Below are 12,347 nucleotides of genomic sequence, written 5' to 3'. Positions count from 1 at the left end.
TTCTCCCCAGGAGTTAAAAAAAAAAACAAACCAAAAAACTTTTTTTACCCAAGTGACGAGATCGTAAGCTCAATAGAAGAGGAACCAAAGAATTACATAAAACTAAAATTCTTTTGGAAAATCTTCTAAATATTACATCCGCACATTTTTTTCATTTTTTCCAATTTTTTAAAAAATATACCCTTGATAACACTTGTCTTTAAAAATATCCGTTTTGAAAAGAATCTTTGGGAATATGTTTTTTAAAAAATCCCCTTTTGACGAGGTCTGTGAAAAAAATATTTTTAAAAAAATTTCGTTTGATAAAATCTTTGGAAAAAATATTTTTAAAAAAATTTGGTCCGATAAAATCTTTGGAAAAAAATATTTTTCAAAAATTCTGAATTTTAAATTTCTTAAAAAAATATTTTAAAAAATTCGAAAAAATCTTCTTAGAAATATAAGATTTTTTTAAGCCAAATTCGTTAATTTTTGGACTCATTCAAATATTTCCCTTCGTACGGTACCACCTATTCTCTCTTACCAAATATAACTTCTCTCTTTTCTCCCAGTGTATATTTCATTCGGTTACGAATTGAATTCAATTATGAGCCTGGCCTATTACAAAAGTTTTAACCAAACATTTGTGGTTTTTAATTTAAATTCAATTGGATTTTTTGTGGTTGCTGTTTTTGTTGTTTCTCTTGATGTACTATTGCTTTATGCGATTTTTATTGTAAAAAGGAAAAATACAAATTCAAATTACGAATATCAATTTTCTCCATTTTTCAAATCATTGGTGGTTTGTTGTTATTGCCACTCAAAACAAAAACTCAAATCTAAATGCCAATACAAATACAAACAATAATAAATAATAGCTAAACTCAAAAGAGAAAAATATCAAATAATCAATAATTTTATATATCCCAATTTGTTGTTGATTTCCTGGAACCAAACTTCTTCACCTCATTAGATACCGGGAGTTTTTGCCAAAACAACATTAATTTTTTTTTTTTTTTTTTTTTTTTGGTATGAATATTTTTTTCTCAATATTGAAAGTGTTGAAACACACAAGACACACACTGCTCACCTACATATATATCATAAGTAGCAAAGCATAACGCTCGCAATTGTTTCTTCCAGAGCTTGTCAGTTTTGTAATATACTAAATAGTAAGAGTTTTTCATTTCATCATAAACAGACTTTCCCCCGCTCCCCTCGCCCATATTTTGTTGGTGTAACTTTATTAACACAAACAACAGCAACAACAACGACCAGCTCTGTCTGTCTCGTCTCGTTGCTTGTTTACATTTTGAGAATGTTTATTTGAGCTAAATACCGAAACCGAATGAAAAACTAACCCATCAACAGTGAAAACCAGAAGAAAAATTCAAAACTAATGAACTCTTTTTGGAACACAAACAAAACGCATATTTTCCCCGATGCTGATGTTGAGTTTTTCAAAAAACAAAAAAGGAGAAATAACTGGGTGAGAGAGGGAGAGAAAGCAGACGAAAAACAAATATTGATTGCTCCATTTAATAAAGTTTTTGTTTTGGTGGGATATTTATATTGATACATATGATTACAATTGATGATTTCAAAATAATGCCACTGCAAAAAAAACAACCGTTCAAAAAATTTAAACAAAGATTTCAAAAATATTTTCAAAAAAAAAAAAAAAAAAATAACACGATAAGACTGGTAATATTTTTGTCAAACTTAGATCAAGTTCGGAGATGGCCAATATTGGCCCACTCCTTCTGATAGCTCCCTCAAAAAATATCACATTTTCAAAGAAAATAGTTCATTGCACGGAAAGAAAGCTCGAACTTTGCAAATCCTAATATTTGCATCAGAGCTGGGTCAGGTGCTAAAATGGGCAATATTGGTCGACTCCATCAAGTACCTCTCCACAAAGGGTCAACATTTCGAATAATTATAAAATGCTATGTAAGATTCCGATTGTCCTCAAATTACACACATAATTTTATTAGCCCAAGGTCTGGTGCTAAGGGTCGAATCGTTAAAAAAATATTTTCTGCACAGAAAGGGAAGCAATAATTCAATTTTGCTCTAACTTTGAAAATCCTAATATTTGCGTCAGTTCTAGGTCAGGTGCAAAAACGGATAAAACAGGTCCACACCATCAAGCGTTTCTCTCACCAAGGATCAACATTTTGAATAATTAAAACTCTTATAAAATATGATTTCCATCAACATAAGATCTGTTTTAAATATGGTAGATATCGGACCATTGGCTCCGGTACCTCCTCCACAAAAGGTTCAAGACTTTGAAAAACAAAACGCTCAAAAATGGGGAAATAGGCATCTAACTCTTTTCAAATTTCACACAACCCATTATTTCTACCAACACAAGATCTGCTGTGAAGATGGGATATATCGGTCCACTCCTTCAAGTACCTCCCCCTCAAAGGCTCAAAACGTTGAAGATTTATGAAGCTTATAAAACACGAAATTAATATCCGATTCTATTCAGACTTGGAACAACTCAATATTCCTATCAACACAGGATCTATTATAAAGATGGTAAAGATCGGACCATTCCTTCTGGTACCTCCCCCACAAAAGTTCAAAGTTTCGAATATCAATGAAGCTCATAACACTCGAAATTAACATCCGATTCCATTCAGACTTGGTACATCTCATTATTTCTATCAACACAAGATCTGTTATAAAGATGGAAGAGATCGGACCATTTATTCTGGTACCTCTCCCACAACGGGCCAAAGTTTCGAAAAATCAAAACGATTATAAAACCCGAAATAAGCTACCGGTTCTTTTAATTTTTCACACATATCATTTTTTTACTCACACAAGGTTAGCTGTGAAGATGGAAAAGATCGGTCCACTCCTTCAAATGCCTTTCAAACAAAGGGTCAAAAATTTGAGTATCCATAAAGCTCATAAAACGCGAAAATAAAGAGCAAAAAAAAAGTCGAAAATAGCATCAAATTTTAGAATAAGTGTAGGTTTGTTCGAATTGGTCACCTTTGGCACGAATTATGGCCTTCAAATGGCCAATGAAACCGTCACACGCTGCCCGAATGTTGCTCTGCGGTATTTTGGCCCATTTCCCGCGAAGCGTTTACCTGAGGTGATCGACACTTTGGTAATTTTTTAGTGCCAAGCTTGCTTTCCAAAATACTCCAGACACAATAGTCCAACGGATTGGTATCCGGAGATTTTGGTGGCAGATTTTGGTGTGCGCTGGAAATGAAGCAAGGAACCTCATTTTGTAACCATTCTTGGGTGGCGCGTGCTGAGTGCGATGGTGCTGAGTCCTGTTGGAATGTCCAAGGTCTTCGGCCAAAATGTTTGCGTGCCCAAGGCTATAATACACCCTCCAGAATATTTTGGCCACAATATTCGGCATTTATTCTGATGCCACGGTCGATTAATACGAGCGGAGAGCGACCATCGGCTGTTATGGCGGTCCACACCATCACCATGGCCGGCGTTTGAGTTCTGTTGGCCAACCAAAGGAGCACATTTTCAGCTGACCTCTTTGGCATGTAAATACGATCATTTTGTTTGTTTACAAACTGCCGAACAACGAATGTTTTCTCATTGGAGACGGAGAAAACTAAATTCGGCAGTTCACCACTTTTGACCAAACGAAGCAACTCTTTAGATCTTTTGAATCTGTTTCCCTTCTGTTGCGATGTAAGTTTTTGCACTTTTTGCAATTCTAATGGTTTTACCCCGAGCTCATTTTTCAATATTTGCCGAATGGAATATTTCGATATTTTCAGCTCACGAGCCATTTTTCGGTCACTGCGACGCGGGTTTCGACCAAGTCACTTGTTTATTTTTCGAACCATTTCTGATGAGGTTGCTGTTTTCTTCCGTCCACCTCCACTTCTTGACGTTGGGCTACTCTACCAGTATTACGGTAAGGAGCGATGGTACGAAACACAAAAGATTTATTCACATTTAAATGCTGGAGTGCTCTAACGATAGCCATTTGTGGTTTTCCCGCCAGCCAAATATAAAGAAATCACTCGATCACGCTTGAATTCCATCACGAATAACTTTTTTTCTGGAAAATTCTCACCAGACTGCTTTTGTATGCTTTTAAACAATATAATGAGCTGTCACTGGAATAATTTTAACAGCTGTCGGACGAGTGGCTTAGAAATGACATCAGTCTGAAGTTGGTTGCAGTTTTTCCATTACACCCTGTATATCTGCGAACCTCTTCTGGTATCTCACCCACAAAGGGTCACAATTTTCAATACTTTTATTGGTTATAGTTTGCGAAACAGGTCAGCGATTCTTTAGAACTTGCTATATCTAAATATCTCCCTTAACCAGAAACCTGGAATGAATATGGAATTTATGATTTGGCATAGAATTGGATATAAATGTCCGATTTTCTTGTAGTTTTGCCCATACCAATATTTTTATCTGAATTTGATGAAGTATGAAAATGGAATGCTTCGGTCAACTGGTATCTGGTAACCCACGCCTATTTTAACATTTTCTAAAAATTATCACATATTTCATGTTAAGTGAAGGAAGTCCAAACTTGGCGCAGCCTTTCACAAAAAATTGAAAAAAAAATTTAACATTTTTTAAAATCTGTCGTAAATTGCTTTAAAAAAAATTTTTTGTTATGGATTTTTCAAATTATTTTCAATATTTGAAGAGAAGTCTCCAAAAATATATTTTTTTTACCTCCCATAGTCGTCTTAAAAATATTCACGATATTGGCACTGATAACCCTTGAAATTATTCTTTAAAAAATTTGCAATATTTATATCCTCCAGAAAATAAAATAAAATCCACTTTCCTTGGCCACATATTTCACTTCCTCCTCATATACCATATATATATTGTATTTGTATTTATCCTTGAAAAGGTAATGCAAAAATAAGCCTCTTGTTTGGAATATTTTCACGTTTGAAAATTGAATTGTCAAAAAGAATGAGAAAAGACACAATAATGTAAAGAAAATACCTCCCAACTACTCCCCCCTCCACTGAAACCTCTCCTCCTCTACTTTTCTCCAACTCAAAACCCCCTCCCTCCAATCTCCCACAAATCTCTTTTAACTTGTATCACTATCATTCCCTTTCATTTTCTTCATCATCAACATTGTCCACACACTAAGTCCACTTAAATCATAAAGAAAGAAGAAAACAAGAGCGAAAGAAGAACACGGAACACAATGGTTAATGGAAATGAAATGCCGCACGTGGTATTGGATAAAAATGTGGTAGCTGCTTTCTTTTTTTTTTTCTTCTTATGTTCGAAATCTCCACTCACTATAATAGCCCCTCAAACCCAGCGGCGTCTAAAGGAGGATAATGTGTTTAAGGCTCATCATATTTTTTTTTTATTCGAATGGATCGGATTTTTCTTTTTTTCTAGGGCTGCTATTGTGTTTACTTATTTTTTGTTCTACTTGAAATTGAGATGGTGTGGTTGAAGGAAATTTTTTGCGATACTTGCCAGTCGGCTTTTTGATGTAAGGGAATGTTCTTGAAGCATCAGGTGATTTATTTTCTAATTGTTATAAGAAAAAAAAAAGAAAACATTTTTTCGATGACTGGAGCAATTTAAAGAACGAAAATGTCCAAGTATATTTCTTCGAGAGATAACAGGGCGATAATCAAGTCGGGGGACTTTAAAGGAGCATATTTTAAGATCTGGCATATCAAAAAGTATGTGTCGGTTTTGCCGACAGATGTATTCCCTCAGCCGTTGTCCGTTTATTAAAATATATTTTGACTTGCATTATGATTATTTAGAGTGTCGACTCTTTATGGGTCAGGCTTCGAGAGCGTGGTCCATTATTGTAAATTTCGTATCTGATCTAAGTCTGATATTAATATTACAAAGTAGTATATTTGGACTATACTTCTTTCACTATATACCAGATATAATGGACCGAAGAAGTCCAATTCATCATACACAGTGTGATATGAAAAAACTGCAACCAACATCAGACTGCTGTCACGTCTAAGCCACTCGTCCGACAGCTGTTAAAATTATTCCAGTGACAGCTCATTATATTGTTTACAAGCGTACAAGAGGATTTTGATGAGAATTTTCCAGAAAAAAAGTTATTCGTGATGGAATTCAAGCGTGATAGTGTGATTTATTTATATTTGGCTGGAAAACCACAGGAGGCCATCGTTATAGCACTCCAGCATTTAAATGTGAATAAATCGTTTGTGGCTCGTATCATCTCTCGTTACCGTGATACTGGTAGCGTAGCCTGACGTCAAGGAAGTGGAAGTGAACGAAAGAAAACAGCAACATCAGCAGAAATGGTTCGAAGCGAGTAAAGAAGCGACTTGAACGAAACCCACTTCGCAGTGGCCGAAAAATGGCTCGTGAGCTGAACATATCGGAATGTACCATTCGGAAAATATTGAAAAATGAGCTCGGGGTAAAGCCATTGAAATTCCAAAAAGGGCAAGAACTTACACCACAACAAAAAGAAAATAGACTCAAAAGAGCTAAAGAGTTGCTTCGCTTGGCCGCAAGTGGTGAACTGCCGAATTTTGGTTTTCTCCGATGAGAAAACAACCGTTGTCCAGTAGTTTGTAAACAATCAAAATGATCGTGTTTACTTGCCAAAAAGGTCAGCTGAACATGTGAACCATCGGTTGGTCACCAGAACTCAAGCACCGGCCATGGTGATGGTGTGGGCCGCCATAACAGCCGATGGTCGCTCTCCGCTCGTATTAATCGACCGTGGAATAAATGCCGAATATTATCGCAAAAACATTCTGGAGGCTGTATTGAAGCCTTGGGCACGCAAACATTTTGGCCGCAGACCTTGGACATTTCAACAGGACTCAGGACCATCGCACTCAGCACGCGCCACCCAAGAATGGTTACAAAATGAGGTTCCTCGCTTCATTTCCAGCGCAGAATGGCCACCAAAATCTCCGGATACCAACCCGTGGGACTATTGTGTCTGAAGTATTTTTGAAAGCAAGGTTGGCACTAAAAAATACCAAAGTGCCGATTACCTCAAGCAACCGCTTCGCCGGCAATGGGCCAAAATACGGGAACATTCGGTCAGCGTGTGACAGTTTCAATGCTGTTTGAAGGTCATAATTCGTGCCAAAGGTGATCAATTCGAACAAATCTAAACTTATTCTAAAACTTGATGCTATTTCCGACATTTTTTGCATTCATTCAATAAAATTTTAAAAAAAATAAAAATTATGCCGTTTGACTTTGTTGCAGCTTTTTTATCTCATCCTGTTGAGGCCCCATATAATCGCAACACCTGATATTCGGAGTTTTTAAAATTATAATGGCAATTTTTTATTTTGCAAATTTCAAGTCATAGTTAGGGTTGTTTCGATTTTTTTGAAGAGCTTTCATAACTTGTGGATTTTCTACAGAATATTTCTCGATGTACCATTCCTCGATGGACCATTTCTCAATGGATCATTTCTCGATGGACCTTTTCTCGAACGACCATTGTGGATGTTCTGAGATTTTTGGAAGGCTCTCCAATGATATAATCGAGGCTCTTTAAGATTTTCTTCTTTCACAAACATATTTTGTGCAGGCCTCTGAGCCATATCTCCGGTATTTTCCACAAGTTTTTATTGTACCCAAGTATGCAATTTATAGAAGATCCTTGGAATGCCTTTTAGATGGAGTTTTGTTTTTAAATAATTCGGGTCCCCGTAGGTGGTAGTTTTATGAAATGTGTACTACAAATGCACGAAAAGTACTAAATATGGTACTATTTGACATTAGGTGAAGCCATTTGTAGTGGTCCATTTGGCGGGACGGAGGGTCCTTGTGGCCGCTTGATAGGCTGCTTGAGGCGTCATCTGTGCAAATACTCCATCATTTTGTGCCTGATGTACATACGGAGACCACCCAGCATTCGGTGGCGGTGCTGTGGGGTTAACAGGCTGTTGTTGGGGCGGTGGTGGATAACCCGGATACCTTTGGGGCGGTGATTCTGGAGGTGGTCCTTGCGGAACATACATGGGAATTTGAATTTGTACTTGAAATGTAAAAGTTGGTATCAGGGTAGCCTGGAAATATGGAGGTGGTTTCGGAAACGAAAAGTACTAAATTGGTCATTGAGTGAAGGGATAGAGATTTTAAAATTTGACGTTTAGGTTACTGATGGGTCTGTGTTTGAGATTTGGCAGTGGTTTGGAAATGTGTGCTACATTTTTACGAAAAGTAGTAAATGATGCGAAATTCGGTATTGGGTGAAGCGGTAGAGCTGGAATAGCGAAATTTAATATTGAAGCCTCTGGAACTGAGATATGGAGTTGATTTTGGAAATGTACAAGTGTACGAAATAGTACTACATTTGGTATTGGATGAAGGAATAGAACTGAAATCCTAATATTTGATACGGATGTCACTGTTGTTGTCTGTCGTTGAGAGAAGGAGATGATTTTGGAAATGTGAACTAGAATTGTACGAAAAGTACTAAATAGTACTACTATATTTTGTACAACTAGGTATTGGATGAACGCTGTTCATGCGTAGCCTGGACATATGGATGTGATTTCGGAAATGTGTACTATAATTGTAAGAAAAGTACGGAATGGTACTAAATTTGATATTGGGTGAAGGAATTGATATAAAGTTCTGAAATTTCATATTTAGATTATTGATGGTATCTGTTTATGAAATTTAATGGCGGTTTCTATATTTGTACGAAAAGTACTAAATAGTACTAAATTTAATATTGAATGCAGAAATAGAATTGGAATCTGAAATTTGATATTGAGGTCTATGTTGGTATCGGGTGTTGAGATCTAGTTGAACAAATAGTGTTTAAAGTCTAAAATTTGGTTTTAGGGTCGCAACTCATTTGTAGCTAGGGCATATGGAGATTGTATGGGAAATGTGTACAAAAAGTACTGAATGGCACTAAATTGGGTGATAGGACTGGAATCCTGAAATTTGATATTGAGGTCTCTGTTGGTATTTGGGATTGAGATGTGAAGGTGTTTTTTGAAATATGTACTAAAAATTGTACCAAAAATTACAATATATTACTAAAGTTGGCGTTAGGTGAAGAAATAGAGCTGAAATCCTGAAATTTTATATTGATGTCACTATTGGTGTCTGTGGTTGAGAGAATGAGCTGGTTTTAGATATGTATGCTATAATTGTTCAAAAGTTGAAGTTTCGACGAAAAAATTGTATGACACTGAACAAATTGTGCACTTTGAGTACTAAAAAGGGCAGACGCGAACTATTGGAAGGTATGTGTAAAATTTTGATGTGGACTTTTTGCAGACGAAGTGGCGGGTAACTATTTACAACGAATCTTTTTTAGAATATCTTTCTGGCCTTGTAAAAGGGGAACTTGCTATGAGAACACCTTCCAGATTTTCTATGAGAAAACCTTTCGATCATCTAGCAGAAGACCACCCTATAAGAAAATCTTTCTAGTCTTCTATGAGAAAACCTTTCAGGCCTATCCATAAAAATCCTTATGATTATCTTCCATCCATAAAGACTTTTATAAGAATTCAGTGGATAGAAGGCCCTTAGAAGACTTTTAGATTGCATGCTCATATTCCGTATTCAATATGAAGAAGACCCGCAGATTTTTTATAGAAGGGGTTCTATCATTAAAATATTCTTAAATGTCCCTTAAATGACGTGTTTTTACAAAAGTCTTTTGGATAACTTCCATCCATTGAAGACATCAAATATTGGTGTTCACTTAAAACCCCGTTTGAAGATCTTCTATTCTGAAAGACATACGAAAAATCGTCTGTTCTAAAAAAGTGTTTATAATGCGTTTCGAATATTATCTAAGAAAGTCTCCCATAAAATATTTCTTTTTTTTTTTAAATACGTATACACTTGTTGTTATTGCACAAACAAATGCAAGGGTCATTGAGCTCTCCTGCAATTGTTAACTCCCCATAAATTAATTTTTATTTGTTTTTATTTTTTCTAATTTCAACAAATAATTGCAGCAGCCAATCAATTCTATTGCGAGGCATATATGTTTTTTATAAATATTTCAGGTTTTTATTGTTTTATTAAAAGGCTTTTAATTGCACACGTCGTAGTTTGTTTTAATTACAAAGTGAATTTATTCGCTGACGATGAGGTGAGCCTGGGTGAGGTGAGCTTAGGGGGGTACCATGGCATCAAAACAATCTGGACGAGTTGTTTTGGAGGACAGTGCTAATGATAACGAGTGCTAATTACTTTCACCTATGACGGTAGTCACTTTTAATTGATGATAATAATTTTATTTAGAAACAAGAAGGAGGAGGGGAAGGGGAGGGGGTTTAGGAAAAAAAAGAAGGAAAATTTGAGTTGAAAAAAGAAGTAGGGAAGAGAAATAATATTTACAATGGGGAATAAAAGAGGGTATAATTTAGGACAGCTATCGGCTTAACTCTAGATTAGTAAAAAATCGCGGATTTTTTTAAATTTTTTTCCCAAAGTTGGGTATTTTCACCCTGAAAAGTTTTTTTTTTATCTGTGTAATAGGTCCGGGTTAAACCCGGGTCTTGGACCTTTCGGGACAAATATCCAGGTGCGTCCCTAAAAAAAATACTTTCCCGGAATCAGGGTAAAAATACCTACCTCTGGGGAAAAATAGAAAAAACCGAGAGATTTTACTAAGCCAGAGTTGTTCCAATACCCCTTTAGGTGATAGCTTCAGGGAATGATATAATGGCCCGCTCTTCTTTTACACATTTCTGGCTTTACTATAGGGCTGGGAAGCTTTGAAAGTAAAGAAATTAGTTCCCCTACAGGCAAAGCTTTACGGAACGAACTCATAGCCCTAACTTTCAACGTCCCCAAAAATTTCCTATAACGCTGGTATATGTGGAAGGCTTACACGCGAGGAATATGAAAATATCCGCCACGAAATCAACGGCCATACTCTTTACTACATTGTCTGCGGAGATGAGAACACAACTGAATGTCCAGGTCGAGGGGTGTTTTATACTGACCACGAACTACCCCAGATTCTAGGGGTTACATTCGAAAGCATTTTCAGGTCGTTCGTGCAAGCCACAGCTATCTGCGACAAGATGAAAAATAGGAACAAGGTCCTCAAGGCGCTAGCCGGCAGCACTTGTGGTGCGGACAAGGAGGTCCAACGATCTAGAGAGGGAGGTCCAACGCTATATGAGAGAACCTCTAGATCGAGAAGCCTATCAGGCAGGTCAATGGAGAAGACAATTCTGGTCTTCCATGAAGAACCCCATCCTGATCTTCTATGGAGAAGACTATCCTGATCTTCCATGAAGAAGACCATCCTGGTCTTCTATGGAGAAGACCATCCTGGCCTGCTATGAGAAACACTATCCTATTCTTCTCAGAGAAGACAATTCAGGTCTTCTATGGAGAAGTGGTTTGCAAATACTAGTGCTACGCAGGGGAAGCACATCCAGACCTGCCAGAATACTGCCTTGAGAACTGCAACAGGGTGCCTCCTCATGACACCAGTGGACCATCTACATGAGGAGGCGAAAGTCCTTCCCTTACGTCAGAATAATCATATGCTTTCGTTGCACTTCCTGTCTGGGTGTTACCGTGAGAGTCATACACGATCTAGAGAGGGAGGTTCAACGCTATAAGAGATAACCTCTAGATCGAGAAGCTTATCAGCAGGTCAATGGAGAAAACTATCCTGGTCTTCCATGATAGAAGAACATCCTGGTCTTCCATGGAGAAGACTATCCTGATCTTCCATGAGAGAAGAACATCCTGGTCTTCTATGAAGAAGAACATCCTGGTCTTCTATGAGAAAACTCTCCTGATCTTCTACGGAGAAGACAATCCTGGGCTTCTTTGTAGAAGTGATCTGCAAATACTAGTGCTACGCAGTGGAAGCACATCCAGACCTGCCAGAATACTGCCTTGAGAACTGCTACATGATATGATGCCTATTCATGACACCAGTGGACCAACTACATGAGGACGCGAAAGTCCTTCCCTAACATCAGCATAATCATATGCTTAGGTTGCAGTACCTGCTTGGGTGTTACCGTGAGAGTCATACACGATCTTGAGAGGGAGGTCCAACGCTATAAGAGAGAACCTCTAGATCGAGAAGCCTATCAGGTAGGTCTGAGTGGCATTCATCCCGATGCAGTCGCGGATGCTATCAGCAGTTTGAGGATGAATGTCGTCCTCGTAGTCCATTCCCCATCCATTGTAGCTGAAAAATGCCAGCTGCCTAAACAAACCAGGGTAGTTTTCCCGCAATTACGTTCAGGATGGTGTTGTCGTCTCAATTCGTATTGGGCACGAATTGACGAAGATGTGTGTGTGTGTGTGACGTCTGCCCGGAGGATGATATAGGCCCGCATAATACGCACCTCTTTAATTGCACAGCCAAACCTACTCAACTCACT

At 37.4% G+C, this 12,347-nt stretch overlaps 1 protein-coding gene across 2 annotated transcripts in view; it reads right to left on the bottom strand.

Moving 5' to 3' along the window:
• The window catches only part of LOC101894358 (uncharacterized), a 206,390-nt gene that overhangs the window by 177,972 nt on the left and 16,071 nt on the right, over window positions 1-12,347 (bottom strand). The window lies entirely within an intron of this gene.

Source organism: Musca domestica, unplaced genomic scaffold, assembly GCF_030504385.1.
Source record: "Musca domestica strain aabys unplaced genomic scaffold, Musca_domestica.polishedcontigs.V.1.1 59, whole genome shotgun sequence".
Lineage (NCBI taxonomy): Eukaryota > Metazoa > Arthropoda > Insecta > Diptera > Muscidae > Musca > Musca domestica.
Note: the sequence above shows the minus strand (reverse complement) of the source record. Positions and strands in the feature narration are given on the sequence as shown.